Here is a 21681-nt window from a genome sequence, read left to right on the forward strand (position 1 = left end):
GTCGTTGCTCACGGGTCCGGTCACACTAGCGTACGTCCGCTCGCACTGACACTCTTCGTGACCGAAGCGTCGGCAGGCACCACACCGCGGAATGCGGCAGTCGCGACGAATATGGCCAGTTCCGCGGCAGCGTAGGCAGAGAGGGGCCCTGCCCGGCACAACCACAAGAGCCAGCTCGCCGGAGACGCTCACCTGGTGTGGCAGGTCGTCAAGCATTACGCCCGGCTTCAACTTCAGCGTAACCAGTCTTGTGGTAGAGTTCTTGTCAGCCACGCCATGCACCCGCCACCGGTCGCGGGCGACGTCCGTGACCTTTCCAAACGGCGCGAAGGCAAGACGCACGTCCTCGTCAGGAACGGTGTGCAGCAGCCAATGCACTTTTAAGCGTACATCCTGGTTGGCGGGGTCAATGACGAGGCATCGGCCCTTCTTGACCTGTAGCTCACCAACACTGACGATCTTCTTCACAGCTTCGTTGTCTTTGAAGGTCACGGCCCAAACATGGCTCATACGGTAGGCCCCGAGGGCCACCACTTCCGGCAGGAGCGATAACGGAGCGAGCGCATCGGGGAAATCTTCCACCCGGTATGGGCGGGCCCTGATATCACAATGTAAAAAAACTGTGTTCACAACAAAACGCCCTGTTGGCAAACTCGGCAAAACAACTTGGTACTCGTTGTCCGCAACGACACTCCGGTTACCGCGGCCGCTCTGGGCCGCTGAAGCCGCTCCTACGGAGCCCGTCATCATGCGTCCGTCACGCTCGGTGGCCGGAAGCAGAATCCCTGAACCACCGACGCCCTGTGACGGACCTTCATACGTAGATCGGACAGGTGCGCAACATCACTTAGCATCGCTAAAAAAGAAAACTGCGTCGGCCGGGAATCGAACCCGGGCCACCCGCGTGGCAGGCGAGTATTCTACCACTGAACCACCGACGCTTTTTGTTTTCTTTTTTTTCTTTATTGCCTGTTTACATGATTCAGAAGGGAACAACACAGAAGGTTTCAAAACTTTTTGAAAGCGATCAACTCATCAAACAGTCCCACCCAATCAGGTGGCTGTGGCTGTGCACGGTAAATCTCTCTCATATACACTACATGTTCGATAAAATTTTCCCTTACAGTATGAGGGTTAACGTCGGCATGTCTTACTGCCATTCTAGTTTTCCATATACTATGGAGGCTCAGAACCATTATCATGTCATAAGGAATGTCTCCATCATTCTCAACTGGTAAAAATCGGATTCCATGTGGCGTAATCGGCAGTTCCTTTTTAATAGTTCGCTGAAGGATGTCCCAATGAAATATTGGATCCCAGCAATCGATAAATACATGTTCCATAGTTTCTGGTTTTTTGCATAGTATGCAGTTGACTGTCCACGGTACGAAGATTCCTTTGTCTTGTAGCCACGTCTTTACCGGTAAAGTGTTTGTATGGAGCTTGAAGAAGAATGATTTTACATGGGGTTTTATCGGCATTCCTTTGACTCGTTTTAAGACGTCTTGTCCAGTACCTCCAGTGTATATGTTTCTGTACAAGGGAACAGGTAACATAACATCCAATAAATCTTTGTACAGGTTTTTCCTTTTCACTATACTCAAATATTCAAAAGAAAAACGCGCCTTAAGTATGCGAAAAGCAGCAACAACTTCGTGCCAGTAACCTCTTATACCGCGTAACGCGGTCTTATTTGTACAAACAATGAATTCCGGTAGTGCATTGTGCAGGCGAACTTGTATCACCGTGCGCAAAAATGGGTCACACTGATCCCTTAAAAACATAAAACGTGACACAATTTGTCTGATAAAGAGGTGCGACAGACCAAGTCCAGCTTTCTTCACAGACAAAAACAGGTTAGTGCGACTAGTTCTCTCCCAACTCCCACCCCAAATAAACACTGCGAAGACTCTGTGAATTTTTTGTAGGTTAGCCCGGGACATGAACAATACTTGCATCACATACCATAACTTGGCGACTAAAAAAAGATTACAAGTAGTCGCACGTGCAAACATTGACAGATTCCGACCCTGCCATCCCAGTATCTTTTCTTTCACGCGCTCTGTTTCTTCTTTCCAATATTGTTCGGTATCCGCATAACATTGTAGAGGGGCACCTAAGTACGTTGTTGGCATTGCTGTCCATTGTACGCCAGCGAATAATTCAGGTTTTTCGCTCCACTCGCCATGCCAAAACCCTATGGTCTTCTCCCAGTTAATCTTGCATCCGGCTTCCTTACAAAAGTTACCCGTCAGCCTAACCACCTCTTTGATGCTTTCCTGGTCCTGACAAAAGACAGCAATGTCATCAGCGTATGCGAGTACCTTGACTTCTGTCGCTTCAAGCATAAAACCGCGAACATTTTGGCTATTAATTAGGCTCAAGCAGAAAGGTTCCAAATAGAGATCAAAAAGTAATGATGAGATTGCACATCCTTGCCGAACACTGGAGAGAAGATGGATTGGTTCACTTAACTTTTTGTTTATAATGATCCGCGTGCTGCACTCTGAGTAGGCCATTTTAACTCCATTTAATATCACTCTGCCGACATTAACGTATTCTAATAATGAAAAGAGTACTTCATGGGATACATTGTCAAACGCTTTCTCCAAGTCCAGTTGCAGCAATGCAACCCGACAGGAGAGGGCATCGCAGCACTCAAGCACACACCGAGCTACATGCGTATTCGTGGAAATTGTTCGGCCCTTGATGCCACATGTTTGATGTGGTCCCACTAGCTGTGTTACGACACTTTGAAGTCTTTTCGCTAGCACTTTTGTAAATATTTTGTAGTCGCAGTTTGTAAGGCTTATTGGCCTGTATGATTTTACTGACAACAGTTTAACCGGGTCTTCGCACTTAGGGATTAGCACAATATGGGATGTTCGGAAAGATGGTGGCGTTCGCTGTGTTGCATACATTTCCTCGAAAACACTATGCAGTAATTGGCTAAGCTGATGTTTGAAAGCCTTGTAGAAGGCCGCTCCTAAGCCATCTGGCCCGGGAGCTTTTCCTGCACCTAGTCCATCGATGGCATCTTCAATTTCTCGTAATGTAATTGGAAATTCAAGGTTTGCTTTAATGTCTTCTTGTAAAAGTGGCATGAGATTAAGGAAGTCTCGCTCAAATCCTTCTTCTAGTTTTTTCTTGCGTCCAAGCAGTTCGCGATAATGAGCTATGAATGCTCGTTCTATCATGGTAGGTTCGGAAGTTTCCTCGTATTGATATATTATTGCTTCTATGTCTTTTTTGTTGCGTATCTCTTTTCGTCACTTAACGCCCGTTTAGTGGGCGTTTCCCCATTCCACAATCGTTCCGCCCGCGCTCGCTCCTTTATATCGTTCTTGGTCGATAAGTTCGAGCTTACTTTTTATTTCTTTTATCTGCTTCATGCAAGATCCAGCATTTTCACACTCTGTACACATGAAGAATTCTAGTTGGCTAATTAATTCTTTTTCTTCTTTGTTTTTCCTTGCGACGCAGTACAGTTGCCCTTTCTATCGCTTTCATTTTAACGTTTGTTTTGAGAATTTCCCAGCTTTCAATGCAGTCATTGGTCTGCGCTGTCGTTGAGGAACAAATAATTTCTTTTATATCATTCACAAAGCATTCATCATCAAGCAGTTTCGCATTAAATTTCCAAAGATCCCAGTTAAAATTCGTTTCTTTTCGTTTTTCCCCTAAATTAAACATTACTAGACTATGGTCAGAAAATGAGACGTGTTTAATTTCGTAACTCTGACACAGTGGCACAAGCTGTTAAGCAACGTACAGTCAACCACAAAAGTTTGCGGACCACGCGAGCGCGTGCCAGACTGCCTATCCGCGCCACCTAGCGGTACGCCACCTAGCGGCGACAGGGGCGCTCTCCCGGATATGAGCCCTCTTGGTACTCGCCTGCCTGTTAATTTTTTATTCCCGTGCATGACATTGTTAGTTCGTTGTGTTGACGCAGAGCGCTGTCTGCGATAAGACCGCCACATATCTGGCTTGATAGCAGTATCGGAGCAATCACTGCAACCTTCGTCGACTGGTGTGCCAGTGGGTAGATAAGTTTCACGAAGCGCTGCGACGATTTTTTTACGCGACGTTTACTGGCGCACTTTGGTTGGCAGCATCTTGGTCCAATGAGTGTTGCTGCTTCTGCGTCTTGAGAGAAAGGGTAGGCAGGTGTTTCACTGTCATCAAAAATAAAGAAAAAGCGGATGCATAGAAAATTTTCTTTCACACATAGGCGCATCTTCGCATCAGTCGCTGAAAACGTAATAGACTTGCTTCAGGCCACGTGGTGATTGCCTATTTGGAAAGATGCCGCTGCGTGTTCCACTTGACGAAAGAAGGCACATTGTGCGTTTATTTATAGAGGGAATACCTCAGCGCGAAATCTGCCGCCGAACCAACAGGAGCCGGACTGCCGTGAATAGGATTATTCAAGCTTCCCGCGACGATGACAGATTCACAGATATGGAGCGCAGTGGGCGTCCAAGGGCCACGACTGAGGAAGAGGACCGCCTGATTACGGCCGCCATCGTGGCTGATCCTTTTCAAAGTGCAGAGGATATCCGAGAAGCGCTCTCGCTCACGGTATCGTCTGAGACTGTAATAAGAAGGCTGAGTGAGCTTGGCCTGCAGTCTTTCGTAGCAGCACAGAAGCCCTGCCTCTCAGACAGCCAGCTACAAGAACGACTCATGTTCGCTACAGCAATGAAAGATTGGACAACAGAGAAATGGGGCGATGTCATCTTTAGCGACGAGTCAACTTTTTCCACGTGCTGGGACCAACGGAAGCGGGTTTGGCGTCCACTAAACTGCAGGTGTGTTTACAGTGTATTGGCAGTTAATTCACGAAGCTAATTCTGCATCGCAACATGTTTCACGTAAAATGAGCTTTTGGACATTACGAGATTTTTCTGTAGTGGTATTATGTTGAAAACATTAACGATTGTTTCATAGTACTACTTATCTGAAGCTAATTAAAAGCTGCCAGTGGGTCTTTCAGTACTATCTAATGATGTTTGCACGTTTTCTATTGCAACTCTATAACAGCATTATAAAGTTCATACGCAAGAGGAATCACAACATTTTTAGACGCGCCGCTGGAACCCAATTGTATGCTATTTCTTGCAGATATCTGCCTAATTACACACAGAGTGTTCTATCCAGTGGACGGTGTTCCGTGAGCGTGTGGGGAGCAAGCAGCAAAGATGGCCTTGGTCCCCTTGTGCGTCTGGAAGGGCCCTTCACTGCGTCACGGTACTGCGACGTCATCACTAGACACCTCGTTCCGTATGCGCTGGACGGTCCCTTCAGCGACGGCTGCTATTTTTTTCAACACGACCGCAGCCCGATCCATAAAGCACGTATCGTCCAGTCATTGCTAGAAGAACATGCTGTTTGCCAGCTTGAGTGGCCTCCATGTGGCGCCGACTTGAATCCCATAGAAAATGTCTGGGGCATGTTAAAGAAACGGCTGTCCACACGAGCCAACCGCGGCCGCACGGCCGATACGCTGTGGCAAGCGATCGCACAAGAATGGGAAAGCCTGCGCGGTCGACCGGAGATTACTGAATCTTTGTACGAGTCGATGCCCACACGCATCAATAAGGTGCTAGAAAACGGCGGACATTTCACTTCCTACTAGATCATTGAGAGACCTATGTTTCATGACAGTTCTGTAAATGTCTTGTGAATAAATTCATCCCCTTCAGACACGAATTATGATGCACTGTCTGCAAATGCGTCAAATGCGCATGGCATCATTTCAAGACGCTCACTGTTACATACCAAGAAAGAAGACGAAGCAATGTGCTGTTTTGTGCGAGTTTCAGTAAAAAAATTAATTAGCGTATAACTCATTATCTAATTCTGAAATCCGTCAGCTTCAATGCTTGCACAAAAAGAATCAACTATTAGGCCCGAAACGCATGCACACTTGCTTTTTCGGTTGTATTCGTGTCGACCGGAGAAAAAAAATACTCTTGACGTTGGTCTTGGAACGCGGCACGTCGAACGATTGTCTAACATGGTAGTGTCTCCAGCAAAGTGATCATCTGCAGCAATACGCAGGACAATGAAGTTAACTGACCGCTAGTTGTCCCATCAGGAAGCGGACACGAATGTGCACACTGAGTTTTAGGTCATTTGAAGAAGCACGTGGCGTGGGACGCGCCTCCGAAGTTCGAGTCCCCAAACGAGGACGCCGTGCCGCAAAGGGTTATAAAAAGAGTCATAGCACCCGATTATTTCTTATTTTTTGAAATGTAACCACTATAGCAGCGCGGTGGTTCGGGCTTTGCGCAGCAAGACCTGGGCGCAGGCGATCAAATCCCGGCCGCTACTGTCACTTAGCGATGGGGGAGGAACGGAAAAATTCTGCCTACTGACTAAGCATCTGTGTCCCATGGCTGCCTCACCGCTCACTCACGCACTCACGAAAAAAAAAAACAGCGTGGCTACGCGAAAATAGAACTGATAACAGCCGAAGAATACGCTGTCTGATTACTTGTACTGATATTCTGCTCTCAAAATATAAGCAAGTAGCCCTGGCTAACAAAGAGCGCGTCACGTTGAAAGAGATAGGTAGAAAATATTTGCGCACAGTGCGAAAATAGACAGGCCATAGATTTAAGGAGGCATGCGTCTTCAACGTAGCGCTGCTGTCGATCGCTGGTGACGTAGCGGAAGTGTCGCGAAGAGGCTCTTGGCCACGCGCTCGCGTGGTCCGCAAACTTTTGTGGTTGACTGTACGCTCGGTCTAATCGCGCATGACTTTCACCTTGATAGTATGTATAAACGGATGTTTTCCCCGTCGATAAAAGACTACCGACATCTTCCAAATCATAATCGTTTACAAGTACATTTAAAAACTGCGCGCTTGTATCTTTACGTTGCTGTTCTTTTTGCGCGATCTTGTGGTCTGCACACACAATTAAAATCTCCCATCAAAATTACGTATCGCTCGCACTTCAGGTATTCTTCTAGCTGTTCAAAAAACGCTCTACGTGCACATTCATCGTTTGGAGCATACACACACACTATGCGCCACTTAAAGGCGGCAAAACAAAAATCAAGTATAACAAATCGGCCCGCTCCACATATAGTCACTTGTTCCTCTACAATACCAACGCTGTTACGAATGAAGAGAGCGCAGCCTCCCGAAGTTCCAACAGCATGGCACACGCACACATTATACTGCGCTCTAAGTGGCTGCACCATGCGATCCGTCTGTTCCTGGCCTTCCACCTTTGTTTCTTGCACTGCCACTATATCTAAATTATTTTCTTGGAAAAGCCGGCTTACTTGGTATTGGCGTCTCCTGCTTGCCAAACCACGAACGTTTAAAGTGCCTAGACGAAGGGGCTTCGTAAGGTTAAGTGCCATGGTTAAACCGAAAACAGGTGGACCGCATGGAAATTACCTCGATATTTAGCGCTGGTATTCGGTTGAATCGTTGCTTCGCTGGGCAACGTCGCGTCCAGCAAGCAGTTCGCGGGTCTACAGCGCTGTGGTTGAGCTGCTAGGTGCCTTGAAAACATGGTGGGTGCTTGGAAATCGTAACGGGGCGAGTCGCTGGGTTATGCGTTGTCCCTCGTTACGAGGGCATAGTTCCCTCCATTTTGCGGTCAGGAGGGACGGTGGGCTTCGGTTTGAAGCTAGGTCGTCTGCTCGTTTGAGGGCCGGCCTTCATGATTGTTTTGGTGGGCGGTTCGTCACCGCTGCTTTCACTTGGCTTGACCACTTCGTTGCCTGCTTCGTCGCGCGGTCTCTTGGCAGAAGCCCCAGATTCAACTTCCATGACTTGCGCGTCCGCTTGCGCTTCCACAGCCAACACTGCTTCCACTACCTTGCCTTCGTCCTTCTCCTGCGTTTCCCGGGTCAAAGAGACTTCGCTTGTCTGGGGTGTGGTGTTGTCAGGAAAAACACCCTTCCACGCGTCGGTAGGGACGGCCTCGTTTGCTTCCTTCGAGTCTGTCTGATCTCGCATGTCACTAGCGGCTTCCTCGGCGTCGGCCTCATCCATTATGAGCTCAGTCTCCACGTCTTTCTTTGCTTTTCCGGTGATGCTTGCGTACGTGGTCACGCATTCCGCGTCGGTGTGACCGAAGCGCCTACACTGCGAACAGCGAGGCACTCGACAGTCACGTCGGATGTGACCGGTGGTGTTGCAACGGAGGCATAATGGTGCTCGGTTTGGCACAACAACCAGAGCGAGTTCATTTCCTACTCGCAACTGGTGAGGTAGGTCATCGATAGTGACGCCGGATTTGAGTTTCATGGAGACTTGGCGGGTTGTAGATGCTCTGTCCGTAATGCCGCGCACACGCCATTTTTCCTTCGTGACTTCTGTAACCTTTCCATACAGTGCCAAGGCCGTACGCACTTCGTCATCGCTGACGCCATAAAGAAGCCAGTGCAACTTCAGTCGTAATCCTTGGTCGTTTGGGTTAACCACAAGGCATCGGCGATTCTTGACTTGTATGTCTCCGTTAGACAACATTTTCTTTGTGGCTTCAGCGTTCTTGAATGTCACGGCCCAAACGTGGTTCATCCGGTACGCCCCCAAAGCGATAACGTCGGGGAGCGCACCAAGCTGTTCCATGGCGTCACGAAAGTCTTCTACGCGGTATGGCCGCATCCGCAAATCCGCATGAAGAAAGATGGTATTCATCACAACCTGACCTGAGGGAAGTTGAGGCAGAATAACTTGATAGTCCTGGTCGACTGAAGCAAAAGACCTGTTACCGCGGCTTGAATGGGCCGCTGAATCCGCTCCTTCGGAGCCCATGTTACCCACGACCGTACACAACGGTGACCGGAAGTGGAATCGTGAACCACCGACGCCCTGTGACGGACCTTCATACGTAGATCGGACACGTGCGCAACATCCCTTAGCATCGCTAAAAAAGAAAACTGCGTCGGCCGGGAATCGAGCCCGGGCCGCCCGCGTGGCAGGCGAGTATTCTACCACTGAACCACCGACGCCCTGTGACGGACCTTCATACGTAGATCGGACACGTGCGCAACATCACTTAGCATCGCTAAAAAAGAAAACTGCGTCGGCCGGGAATCGAACCCGGGTCACCCGCGTGGCAGGCGAGTATTCTACCACTGAACCACCGACACCCTGTGACGGACCTTCATACGTAGATCGGACACGTGCGCAACATCACTTAGCATCGCTAAAAAAGAAAACTGCGTCGGCCGGGAATCGAACCCGGGCCACCCGCGTGGCAGGCGAGTATTCTACCACTGAACCACCGACGCCCTGTGACGGACCTTCATACGTAGATCGGACACGTGCGCAACATCACTTAGCATCGCTAAAAAAGAAAACTGCGTCGGCCGGGAATCGAACCCGGGCCACCCGCGTGGCAGGCGAGTATTCTACCACTGAACCACCGACGCCCTGTGACGGACCTTCATACGTAGATCGGACACGTGCGCAACATCACTTAGCATCGCTAAAAAAGAAAACTGCGTCGGCCGGGAAACGAACCCGGGCCACCCACGTGGCAGGCGAGTATTCTACCACTGAACCACCGACGCCCTGTGACGGACCTTCATACGTAGATCGGACACGTGCGCAACATCACTTAGCATCGCTAAAAAAGAAAACTGCGTCGGCCGGGAATCGAACCCGGGTCACCCGCGTGGCAGGCGAGTATTCTACCACTTTTTTTTTTATTTATTGCCGGTCTTCGACGTGACAGAACAAACTAATGTGCACACATTGAAATATAACATTCGGAAGCAATTGTACAGGATAAAAAAGGAAAGGAAGAACATAAAAGCCGCCCGTCGTTGTTGGGCAGGCATTGTCACATTAAAATTCCTTCATGGTTGTTAAAGGTTCTAGCCGTGACAACCAATCCGGTACACAATCTTGCATTCTCTGCGCTTCAATAAATCTGGCCATACATTCTTTGAAATAAATGCGCGCGGGCCTAGCGTCAGGATCACAATGGTACCCCGCCATTCGTGCGCGCAATAGACAGTGGAGCGCATTCAACATGATAAAGTCATAAGGGACCCCGTCACCATCCTTACATGCCAGAAATCGTATCCCATGGGGGTCCAGCGGCAACTCTTTCTTGAGTGTTCGCTGTAACACATCCCAGAAGTAAACCCCCTCCCAACAGTGCAAAAAAACGTGGTCTATTGTTTCGGGCTGCTTGCAGATCAAGCAGTGCGATCCCCATGGTACCGTACAACCCCGTTCTTTCATAAACGTCTTGACTGGGAGCGTTCCTGTATGTAGCATAAAGAAAAAAGTTTTTACGCCTGGTGGTACCTGCATGCGTTTCACCCGTTTGAGCACATCCTGTCCAGGCGCTCCACTGAATATGGCTCTGTAAATTGGCACTTGGAATAGTACATCACAAAGATCTCTATACAGTGTTTTCCTTTTAACTTCACAAAGATAATCGTTTGAGAAGCGCACAGAGAGGAAGCGTACACTATCGACCACTTCCTTGAAATACCCACGCAGTGTTGTGGTCATGCTTTCTACACTAACTACATATTCCGGCAAAGCGTCGCTCAACCTGAGCTGGCACACAGTGCGCAAGAAGGGGTCACGCTCATCCCGAAAAAACAAAAATCGATTTACCATCTGTCTTACAGAAAGATGAACCAAGCCCACACCCCCGTCCTTCACTCTTCTGAACAAGTTTGTTCGGCTGCACCTTTCCCATGTCGAACCCCAGATGAAAACAGCAAACACTCTGTGCAGCCTTTGCACGTTTGCTCTAGAACAAAACAACACTTGCATGACATACCATAACTTAGATATAAAAAACATGTTGCACACAGTCGCTCTTGCAAAAATGGACAGGTTAGTGCCTGCCCATCTGTCTGCTTTTTCTCTCATTTCTTTATTTAGACTCCTCCAGTATTCATCGCTACTATTGTAGCAGTCGAGGGGAACCCCGAGATACCTTGGCGGAGTTTTGACCCAGTTGACGTTCGCGAAATGGTCCGGAGCAGACGGCCACTCCCCGTGCCACAGCCCGAGGGATTTGCCCCAATTTACTCGGCTGCCAGTTACATCGCAGAAATGTTTCGCCACATTAATTGTTTCGGTTATGCTCGCTTTGTCCGTACAACACACTGCAATGTCATCTGCATACGCGAGCAGCTTGACTTCTGTCGCTGCTAGTCTAAAACCGCGTATTCTGTTATTTTCAGTAATCGCCAGACACATTGCTTCAATATAAATATCGAACAGAAGCGGACTGAGGGGGCAGCCTTGGCGCACTGAACGCATGATGTTAATGGGGGCCCCCAGTGACTTATTAACAATGAATCTTGTTGTGCAGTTCTGGTACGCCAAGGCCACGCCCTCAGTGATGATGGAACCGACATTAACATGATCTAAGATGGCAAACAAAACAGCATGCGCGACACAGTCGAACGCTTTCTCGAGATCGAGCTGAAGAACTGCAACGCCGCGATAGGTGATGTCACAGCACTCGAGAACACAGCGCATCTTATGGATGTTCGACAAAATTGTTCGCCCCTTGATGCCGCAAGTTTGGTGGTCTGCTACTATATCCTTGATTACGCCTTGAAGTCTGCTTGCTAAAATCTTCATAAATATCTTATAATCGACATTTGTTAGTGAGATCGGTCTATATGATGACACGAACCTTAGTTTATCTGTTTGATCGCTCTTAGGGATTAGTATGGTGTGCGCTTTTCCAAAGGAAGGTGGCAAGGAGTTCTGTTCATATGCGTCATTAAATACGTCTGCTATCAAAGGGGCCAGTTCAATTTTAAAAGCCTTGTACCACGCAGCGCTGAGACCATCAGGTCCCGGCGACTTGCCCATGTTCAAATCGTCGATTGCTTTCTCGACTTCCCCCTGGGTTATTTTGCCTTCCAGTCGCTCTTTGGTGTCTTCACCCAATCGCGGCATGCGGTGGAGAAAGTCAGTTTTAAAGGCCTCTACATTTGCTTCCTGAAACGCAAAGAGCGACTGGTAGTAGTCGAAAAAGGCGCGACCTATGCTTTCGTTGTCTTCAACAACAGTCCCATTTATTGATATCTTATCAACATGGCTTTGTCGTCCATGCGTCTTCTCTAGACTAAGCGCCCTTTTAGTGGGCGTCTCCCCTGCCGCTAGCGCTTCTGCTCGTGCGCGCACAATGGCACCTTGATAACGCTCCTTGTCGAACAGTTCGAGTTTTTCTTTGACGCTTCGCACGTCATCTTTGTACGCACCGGGATCTCGACATTCAAGCGCAATCAGCTGCTTAAGCAGTGTCCGCAACCCTCTTTCTTTCATTCCCTTCTCAAACTTTAAGCAGCTCGATCGTTCTAAGGCTTTCATCTTAATCTTTTGTTTGAAACATTCCCACTTATCTGCGATTGTTTCAGCTGTACCTTCACGTAGTTCAGTAACCATACTGCGTACTGCCTGTACAAATGGCTCATCGTTTAGTAATACCGCGTTCATTTTCCACTTATCCCAATCAAAAGCATTTCGCCTTTTTTCGATACCTACATGGCATTTTACCAGGCAGTGGTCGGAAAACGACACTGGTAAAACGCAATACCGATGGCATGTTGGAATCATATCCAAAGAGATATACATGCGATCCAGTCGCGCATGGCTACTGCCCTGAAAACGCGTAAAGGTTACTTCGCGTCCATCTTCCAGACACTCAAATACATCTTCAAGCTCATTTTCGCATATAAGATTTGATAGCACGTCACAACTTCGGTCACGCATACCGGTATTGCTGACTCTATCTTTAGCGCTCAACACACAATTGAAATCGCCTAGCAGGATTACGCGCTTATCACAACGTACATGCTGTACAAGGTTCGAAAAAAAAAGTATCGCTCGTCCACTGAATTCGGCGCGTATATGCATATGACGCGGAACTCAGCTTCACACATAACAACATCGAAAAAAACTATCCTGCCAGACTGACAAGAATATACACTTTCAATCACTAGACCCGGCAGTTTTTTCACAAAAAGTATGCACCCGCCCGATGTGCCTATCGCATGGCTAACCACCGCGAAATATCTATTCGTGAAACGCCGCACCATGCTCCCGGTCTTCTCCTCTCCGTCCACCTTAGTCTCCTGGATGGCTAGTATGTCTATCTCGTGGTCAGTGACCAACCGTAGGAGCTGACTCTGCCTACGACTAGCCGCCAACCCTCTCACATTTAATGTGGCAATACTAAAGTACGGAATTTCAGCCATCTTGAACTAAAGAAAAGGTAGACCCGGAGCATGGTGCTTACCGTTCACGACTAGCCCTTGGCTAGCCGCCTCCGGGACCTTGCGGCTTCCCGGCGTTGTTCGTCGGTGGCGCATTGTCCCCAGGCTTTCTCTCGGTCGGGAGATTCGCCTTAGGCTTGAAGCCCATGCGTCTCCCAAGCGGCGTCTTCGTCGGCGGCCCCTCGCTGGTGCTTCCTGCACCCTCGTCCCGGTTAGTTTCGTCGTGCGGGCGCTTGACTGGGGCACCGGGAGTCGCTGGCCGGTCACTGTCGTTGACGGTCTCCTCCTGCTGCATTGCCACGGTGTTGTCGTCGGGGGCGCCTTCACTAACGCCTCCCGTCACTTGGCCTTCCGCAGTCTCGACCTGTACGGGCTCTCTTGGCTTCTCGGCAGCCTCAGCTGCCTTGCCTTCCGCGCCTCCGTTCGACGTGCCACTGCTTGTCGCGGTGGTCACCAGGCTTCCGGCTCCTTCAGCGGCGTCCTCCGCCTCGACCACGTCCATGACATGCTCTGCCACGACGTCGGTCACTACTGGACTTGTCACGGTGGCGTAAGATTTGACACAGTCCTCGTCGACGTGGCCGAATTTTCCTACACCGGGAACATCGGGGGACCTTGCACTCCCGGCGGACGTGTCCCGTGCCCTGGCAGCGCAAGCACTGCATGGGCCAACCGGGAACAACCACCAGGGCCAATTCACCGCCTACGCGGACCTGATGCGGAAGGTCCTCCACCTTGACGCCACTCTTCAGTTTGAGGAGCACGGTCCGTGTGGTTGAGGTCTTGTCCCCCATGCCAAGGACACGCCACCTCTCCCGGCTTACCTCCTCCACCTTGCCAAAGGCCGCGAACGCCGTCCGGACGTCCTCGTCGGAAACACCGTACAGCAGCCAGTGTAGCCTCAGCTTCACCTGCTGGTCCTGCGGGTCGACGATGACGCACCGTCGTCCCTTCACCTGCAGTTCCTTGAGGTCCACCAGCCGTTTCGTAGCGGTCGCATCCTTGAGGGTCACCGCCCAGACGTGATTAATCTGGTACGCCCCTATGCATGCCACGTCAGGTAGCAAACCCGTTGGCAGCAGGGCGTCCCTGAAGTCCTCGACCTTGCAGGGTCTCGCACGTACATCACCGTGCAAAAACACGGTATTAATAGCCACTCGTCCTTTAGGCAGTTGAGGCAGAATAAACGGATATTCTTTGGCATCGTCATTGGTCCTGTTTCCGCGGCCAGAAGTGACCGCTGTCGCTGCCCCGGAAGAGGCCATGATCCCACAACCGTTCAGCTCGGAAGCCGGAAGCAGAATGCGAGTATTCTACCACTGAACCACCGACGCCCTGTGACGGACCTTCATACGTAGATCGGACACGTGCGCAACATCACTTAGCATCGCTAAAAAAGAAAACTGCGTCGGCCGGGAATCGAACCCGGGCCACCCGCGTGGCAGGCGAGTATTCTACCACTGAACCACCGACGCCCTGTTACGGACCTTCATACGTAGATCGGACACGTGCGCAACATCACTTAGCATCGCTAAAAAAGAAAACTGCGTCGGCCGGGAATCGAACCCGGGTCACCCGCGTGGCAGGCGAGTATTCTACCACTGAACCACCGACGCCCTGTGACGGACCTTCATACGTAAATCGGACACGTGTGCAACATTACTTAGCATCGCTAAAAAAGAAAACTGCGTCGGCCGGGAATCGAACCCGGGCCACCCGCGTGGCAGGCGAGTATTCTACCACTGAACCACCGACGCCCTGTGACGGACCTTCATACGTAGATCGGACACGTGCGCAACATCACTTAGCATCGCTAAAAAAGAAAACTGCGTCGGCCGGGAATCGAACCCGGGCCACCCGCGTGGCAGGCGAGTATTCTACCACTGAACCACCGACGCCCTTTTTTTTTTATTTATTGCCGGTCTTTGACAATGTACAATGCACATGGTATAGAAACAGACATCACAAAAAGAACACCTACAGAACATACTGAAAAACATGAAAGCCATCAGCCCAACATGGACTGGCGTTGTCAAACTAAAATTCTTTTAAAGCTGTCAGAGGTTCTATCCTCGACAGCCAATCGGGTACAATATCTTGCATTTTCTTAATTTCAATGAAACGAGACATACTTTCTCCAAAAATAAATACGAGCAGGCCTAGCATCTGGGTCGCAATGGTACCCTGCCATTCGTGCCCGCCATAAACAGTGGAGGCCATTGAGCATAATTAGGTCGTATGGAACCCCGTCCTCATTGTCAATCGGTAAGTACCTGATCCCATGCGGATTCAACGGAAACTCCTTCTTGATTGTCCGTTTTAGGACGTCCCAGAAGTACACCCCTTCCCAGCAATGCAAAAACACATGATCTACAGTTTCAGGTTGCTTGCAAATCAAGCAGTGTGGGCCCCATGGTACAAGGAAGCCGCGTTCTTCCATGAACGTCTTCACTGACAGTGTTCCTGTGTGTAGCCTAAAAAAGAATGTTTTTGCCCCAGTAGGCACCTCCATTCTTTTCACCCGTTTAAGGACATCCTGTCCTGGTCCTCCACTGTATATCGCTCTGTACAATGGCACTGGAAAAATAATATCGCATACATCTTTATATAATGTCTTTCTTTTCACGGCAGATAAATAATCGAAAGAAAAACGCACAGAAAGAAAGCGCACACTGTCGACTACCTCTTTAAGATAGCCGCGAATCGTTCCTGGCATACTATTGGTACTAACAATGAGCGCCGGCAGCGCAGCTCTTAATCTGAGCTGTAATACCGTACGCAGAAAAGGATCACGCACATCTCGAAAAAACAGAAATCTATTGACAAGTTGTCGTACAAAAAGATGCGCCAAGCCCAGGCCACCTTCCTTCACCCGCCTGAACAGATTTGTTCGGCTACATCTTTCCCAGTTAGAGTCCCAGATAAAAACGGCGAACACTCTGTGCAATCTTTGCACATTTACCCTTGAACAAAACAACGTCTGCATGACGTACCACAACTTCGTAATGAAAAACAAATTACATACAGTTGCCCTTGCGAAAATGGACAGGTTGATGCCTTTCCACCTGTCTGCTTTTTCTTTTGTTTCTTTTATTTGGTTCGTCCAGTATTCCTCGCTCTGTTTGTAGCTATCCAAGGGAACACCGAGATACTTGGTAGGGGTTTTCACCCAGCTCACATTCGCAAAGTTGTCCGGGGCCGAGGACCACTCTCCGTGCCACAAACCGAGGGACTTACCCCAGTTCACTTTACTGCCCGTTACATCACAAAACTGTTTCACCACACGTATTGTTTCCGTTACGCTTTCTCTGTTTGTACAACACACGGCGATATCATCTGCATATGCCAGGAGCTTGACTTCTGCGGCTGCCAAGCTATAACCGCGTATTTGATCGTTCTCAGTTATCGCCAAACACATCGTTTCAATGTAAACTGCAAACAAAAGAGGACTGAGGGGGCAGCCTTGACGCACAGAACGCATGACGTTAATGGGGGCCCCCAATGATTTATTCACAATTAAACGTGTTGTGCAGTTCTGATACGCCAATGCCACTCCCTCAGTGATGATGGCACCTACATTAACGTGATCCAGAATGGCAAACAAAATATCATGAGACACACAGTCAAAAGCTTTCTCTAGGTCAAGCTGGAGCACTGCGACGCCATCGTAAGTGAGGTCACAGCACTCGAGCACGCACCGCATCGTGTGAATATTCGAAAAAATTGACCTCCCTTTGATCCCACACGTTTGGTGGTCTGCGACGATTTCTTTGATGACGCTTTGAAGTCTGGCTGCCAAAACCTTCATGAAAATCTTATAGTCGACATTGGTTAAAGATATCGGCCTATAAGATGTCACGAGCCTAAGTTTCTCCGCTTTGTCACTCTTAGGTATCAAGATGGTATGCGCTTTACCAAAAGAAGGCGGCAAAGCTTTGTTCACATACGCGTCGTTAAACAGGCCTGTTAGCAGGGGCGAAAGTTCTTTCTTGAAGGCTTTATAAAAACAAGCGCTCAGACCGTCAGGTCCAGGTGATTTGCCATTGTTCAAATCATTTATTGCTTTTACGACTTCGTGTTCTCTTATAGTCCTTCTAATCGGTCCTTCGTGTCGTCACTCAATCGCGGCATGCGACTGAGAAAGACCCTTTTGAACTCATCTACATTAGCTTCTTGATATGCAAACAGTGACTGGTAATACTCTAAAAACGCTCGGCCTATGCTCTTATTATCTTCGACTAGTGTGCCATTCCACGAGATCTTATCGACATGATTACGTCGACCATGAGCTTTTTCAAGTCCTAGTGCCCTTTTGGTGGGCGTCTCTCCCGCTACTAATGCGTTTGCTCTTGCTCGCACAATCGCACCTTGATAGCGTTCTTTGTCCAACTGTTCGATTTTTTCTTTGATGGTTCGCATATCTTGCTTATACGCCCCTGGCTCTTCGCACTCCAGCGCTATCAGCTGATTAAGTATCTTTCGTAAGTCTCGTTCTTTCATTTCCCTCTCAAACTTTAAGCAGCTCGACCTTTCTATTGCTTTCATTTTTACCTTTTGTTTGAACCATTCCCATTTCTCTGCTATGGTTTCAGTACTTTCATCGCATACTTCCATAACGGCCTCATGTATTGCCTCTACAAATGGCTCGTCTTTTAGTAGTAAGGCATTCATTTTCCATAGTTCCCAGTTAAAAGATGATTCCTTCTTCTTCATACCGATGTGACACTTCACCAAGCAGTGATCTGAGAACGACACAGGTGCGACAGAATAACTGTGACACATTGGAATCATGTCTTGTGACATGTACAAGCGGTCTAACCGCGCATGACTACTGCCTTGAAATCGTGTATACATCACCTCCCGCTCCCCCTCCAGACAGTCACATACATCGTCTAGTTCACTATCACTAATCAACTTGGAAAGTATGTGACTGCTTTTATCTCGAATACCGGCATTATTGGATCGATCCCGAGCCCTCAAAACACAGTTGAAATCCCCCAACAAAATCATGCACTTATCACGGCTAATGTACTGAAAAAGATTCGAAAAAAATACAGCACGCTCTTCTACAACATTTGGCGCATATATGCACATAACTCTGAATTCGACTCCACCACAAACTAAGTCGCAAACGACCATTCTTCCCGTCTGACATGAAAATACACTTTCAACCACAAGGTCGGGTAACTTCTTAATAAACAGGACGCATCCCGCTGACGTCCCTACCGCGTGGCTCACCACCGCATAATATCTGGTCGTGAAACGCCTCACCATGCTCCCGGTCTCCTCCTCCCCGTCTACCTTGGTCTCCTGGACAGCTAGAACGTCTATGTCTTGGTCAGTGGCCAACCGTAGGACTTGACTCTGCCTACGCCTAGCTGCCAGCCCTCTAACGTTTAGAGTTGCAATACTGAGTGACGGATTAGGAGCCATGATGAACTAGAGAATGAGGTAGGCCCGGAGCATGGTGCTTACCCCTCACGACCAGCCGTCGGCTAGCCGTCTCCGGGACCGCCCGGTTTCTCGTCGTTGTTTGTCTGCTGGGCTTGGTCCCCAGGCTTTCTGACGGACGGAACGTTCGGCTTTGGTTTGAAGCTCGAGCGCCTCCCAAGAGGCGATTTCGCCGGCGGCCCATCACTGGAGCTGGTTGCCGCGTTGTCCTTGTCCTCGGCCTCATCACGGGGACGCTTGAAGGTGGCTCCGAGACTAGCAGCCCGGTCACCGTCGATAGCGGCCTCGCCCTGTTGCATCGGTGCATCGTCGTCGTCTCCTTCGTCTTCACTTGCGCCTTCTTTTGCATGGACAGCTTCCGCGTCGACCCGTGCCGGCGCAGTCACTTGCTCCGTAGTTCCCTTTCCTTTGGCGTCAACGCCCTCCGGTACCGACCCAGCACCTGTCGCTGGGTGCCCAAGGTCTCCGGCTCCCTTAGCAGCGTCTTCGGTCTCGACCACATCCATGACAAGTTCTGCTGCCTCTTGACTCGCGGCTGGGCCAGTCGCGGTAGCGTAGGTCTTGACGCATTCGGTGTCAATGTGCCCGTAACGTCGGCACCGGGAGCAGCGTGGCACCTTACACTCCCGCCGCACGTGCCCAGTGCCTTGGCAGCGGAGGCACTGCATCGGTCGACCGGGTACCACCACCAAGGCCAACTCTCCGGCAACACGTATCTGGTGAGGAATATCTTCCACTTTCAGGCCACTCTTCAGCTTGAGAAGAACAGTCCTCGTGGTGGAACATTTGTCTGCGACACCTTGGACGCGCCACTTCTCTCGACTCACCTCTTCTACCTTAGCCGAAGGCCGCCAATGCAGTCCGGACGTCTTCCTCGGCCACACCGTGCAGCAGCCCGTGAAGTCTGAGCTTCACCTGCTGATCCTGAGGGTCGACGATCACACATCGCCGCCCCTTCACCTGAAGTTCTTTCAAGGCCAGCAGGCGCTTCGTTGCAGCTGCGTCACTGAGGGTCACCGCCCACACATGATTAACTTGGTAGGCCCCAAGGCACACAATTTCCGGCAGCAGGCTCGTAGGCGTTAGGGCATCCCTAAAATCTTCGACCTTGTAAGGCCTCGCTCGTACATCACCATGCAGAAACACGGTGTTATTCACTATTCGTCCTTTTGGCAGTTGAGGCAAAATAAACTGGTATTCCGTTTCTTCGTCGTTGCTGTACCTGTTTCCGCGGCCAAAAGTAGCCGCTGTCACTGCCCTTGAAGAGGCCATGATCCCACGAACCGTCACGCTCGGTGGCCGGAAGCAGAATGCTGAACCACCGACGCCCTGTGACGGACCTTCATACGTAGATCGGACACGTGCGCAACATCCCTTAGCATCGCTAAAAAAATGTGGTTGATCCCTCTTATATAGGAATCGGTATAGAACACGAAAGTGAAACGTGTCTTCACAGAAGTAGTGTAATGTTTATTGCACATTGATATATAATGTCTATTGGTGTTTTGTGGCTAAAGCGCCCTTAGGCGTTGATGCACCCACGCTGACGCCTGGTGGCACGTCTCCTCCATCACGACTACCAACGTCGATGACCATGAGCAACCGTCGTGCATATGGAAGCTGCACTACGCTGCACACGCTAGCACAACGCGAAAGACGAAGCACGTAACTGACACACTAATACAACGCGCAAGACAAAGCACGTAACTGAATCGTCACCGAGTCAAATCAGCGCGTACAGCGCGTCGTAATTGCAGCCTCCGCGATCAACTTCAGAAACATTTTCAGAGCTAATTGCGGAGGCCACGCTCCGCTGTGCTGAGTACGGTGAACGCCACCTAGTTGGTAGTGCTTCTTGATGCCAGCGTCCCTTCGAATGCTGGCATCGAGGCGTCGTAGTGCTGAGACCACCGAAGCGTTCACTGTCGGTGCGCGTTAGTGTCATAATGCAGTACTTCTCTTTTCTGCTCGTAGGCGGCGGCACCGCCCCGAGCAAGAGCGCGGGTACACGGAGGAGTGTTAGATATATAAGGCGCGTCTGTGTAGCTCTCTGCAAATGCGTTTGTGGCGCAATGGGTTAAACGCTCGGCGATCTATCGTCGCGGACCGAGAGGTCGTGGGTTCGATTTCCAAATTTTGCATGTTTGTGGAACTTTTCCTTCTGGTTTCTTTCTTTGTATTATGTTCGTGTATGTTCGTGTGACGTATTTCCGTGACGGAAATACGTCACGGAAATACGTCACACGAAACTTCACTGACGTATTTCCGTGACGGAAATACGTCAGTGAAGTCTTGGTGGACCCCGGCATAAAACACTTTCGTGTTAAAAAGAAAACTGCGTCGGCCGGGAATCGAACCCGGGCCACCCGCGTGGCAGGCGAGTATTCTACCACTGAACCACCGACGCCCTGTGACGGACCTTCATACGTAGATCGGACACGTGCGCAACATCACTTAGCATCGCTAAAAAAGAAAACTGCGTCGGCCGGGAATCGAACCCGGGCCACCCGCGTGGCAGGCGAGTATTCTACCACTGAACCACCGACGCCCTGTGAAGGACCTTCATACGTAGATCGGACACGTGCGCAACATCACTTAGCATCGCTAAAAAAGAAAACTGCGTCGGCCGGGAATCGAACCCGGGCCACCCGCGTGGCAGGCGAGTATTCTACCACTGAACCACCGACGCTTTTTTTTTCTTTATTTCCATAACAACATACAACACGGAACCCAACATAAAAAATGCTAAAAGCGCCAACCAATAGCTTGTTGACGCGGCACGACTAAAAGGGCTTTGATGACACTAGGTCATTAAGTACGGGAAACCATGTTGGCTGTTCATCTTTTGATTGGTACACATCACGCATATAGGCAATACTTTCAATGAAGTTTTCCCTTACCGTTCTTACAACAGGTTCTGCATGTTTGAATGCCATTCTGGTTTTCCAGATACTATGCAGGCTTAATACCATGAACATGTCATATGGTACGCCC

General features: G+C 49.6%; 13 non-coding genes across 13 annotated transcripts; all 13 read right to left on the reverse strand.

Moving 5' to 3' along the window:
* Positions 1-870: 870 nt before the first annotated feature.
* Positions 871-941, reverse strand: Trnag-gcc (transfer RNA glycine (anticodon GCC)). The gene has a single exon. It is a non-coding gene; the product is annotated as a tRNA-Gly (tRNA).
* A 7970-nt stretch (positions 942-8911) lies between these two features.
* On the reverse strand, positions 8912-8982 carry Trnag-gcc (transfer RNA glycine (anticodon GCC)). Its single transcript has one exon. It is a non-coding gene; the product is annotated as a tRNA-Gly (tRNA).
* Positions 8983-9052: 70 nt separating this feature from the next.
* Positions 9053-9123, reverse strand: Trnag-gcc (transfer RNA glycine (anticodon GCC)). The gene has a single exon. It is a non-coding gene; the product is annotated as a tRNA-Gly (tRNA).
* Positions 9124-9193: 70 nt separating this feature from the next.
* On the reverse strand, positions 9194-9264 carry Trnag-gcc (transfer RNA glycine (anticodon GCC)). The gene has a single exon. It is a non-coding gene; the product is annotated as a tRNA-Gly (tRNA).
* A 70-nt stretch (positions 9265-9334) lies between these two features.
* On the reverse strand, positions 9335-9405 carry Trnag-gcc (transfer RNA glycine (anticodon GCC)). The gene has a single exon. It is a non-coding gene; the product is annotated as a tRNA-Gly (tRNA).
* Positions 9406-9475: 70 nt separating this feature from the next.
* Positions 9476-9546, reverse strand: Trnag-gcc (transfer RNA glycine (anticodon GCC)). The gene has a single exon. It is a non-coding gene; the product is annotated as a tRNA-Gly (tRNA).
* Positions 9547-14640: 5094 nt separating this feature from the next.
* Positions 14641-14711, reverse strand: Trnag-gcc (transfer RNA glycine (anticodon GCC)). Its single transcript has one exon. It is a non-coding gene; the product is annotated as a tRNA-Gly (tRNA).
* A 70-nt stretch (positions 14712-14781) lies between these two features.
* Trnag-gcc (transfer RNA glycine (anticodon GCC)) lies at positions 14782-14852 on the reverse strand. The gene has a single exon. It is a non-coding gene; the product is annotated as a tRNA-Gly (tRNA).
* A 70-nt stretch (positions 14853-14922) lies between these two features.
* Positions 14923-14993, reverse strand: Trnag-gcc (transfer RNA glycine (anticodon GCC)). The gene has a single exon. It is a non-coding gene; the product is annotated as a tRNA-Gly (tRNA).
* Positions 14994-15063: 70 nt separating this feature from the next.
* Trnag-gcc (transfer RNA glycine (anticodon GCC)) lies at positions 15064-15134 on the reverse strand. Its single transcript has one exon. It is a non-coding gene; the product is annotated as a tRNA-Gly (tRNA).
* Positions 15135-21023: 5889 nt separating this feature from the next.
* Positions 21024-21094, reverse strand: Trnag-gcc (transfer RNA glycine (anticodon GCC)). Its single transcript has one exon. It is a non-coding gene; the product is annotated as a tRNA-Gly (tRNA).
* A 70-nt stretch (positions 21095-21164) lies between these two features.
* Trnag-gcc (transfer RNA glycine (anticodon GCC)) lies at positions 21165-21235 on the reverse strand. Its single transcript has one exon. It is a non-coding gene; the product is annotated as a tRNA-Gly (tRNA).
* Positions 21236-21305: 70 nt separating this feature from the next.
* Trnag-gcc (transfer RNA glycine (anticodon GCC)) lies at positions 21306-21376 on the reverse strand. Its single transcript has one exon. It is a non-coding gene; the product is annotated as a tRNA-Gly (tRNA).
* Positions 21377-21681: the final 305 nt, after the last annotated feature.

The sequence above is a fragment of the Dermacentor silvarum genome, chromosome 4, assembly GCF_013339745.2.
Source record: "Dermacentor silvarum isolate Dsil-2018 chromosome 4, BIME_Dsil_1.4, whole genome shotgun sequence".
Classification (NCBI taxonomy): domain Eukaryota; kingdom Metazoa; phylum Arthropoda; class Arachnida; order Ixodida; family Ixodidae; genus Dermacentor; species Dermacentor silvarum.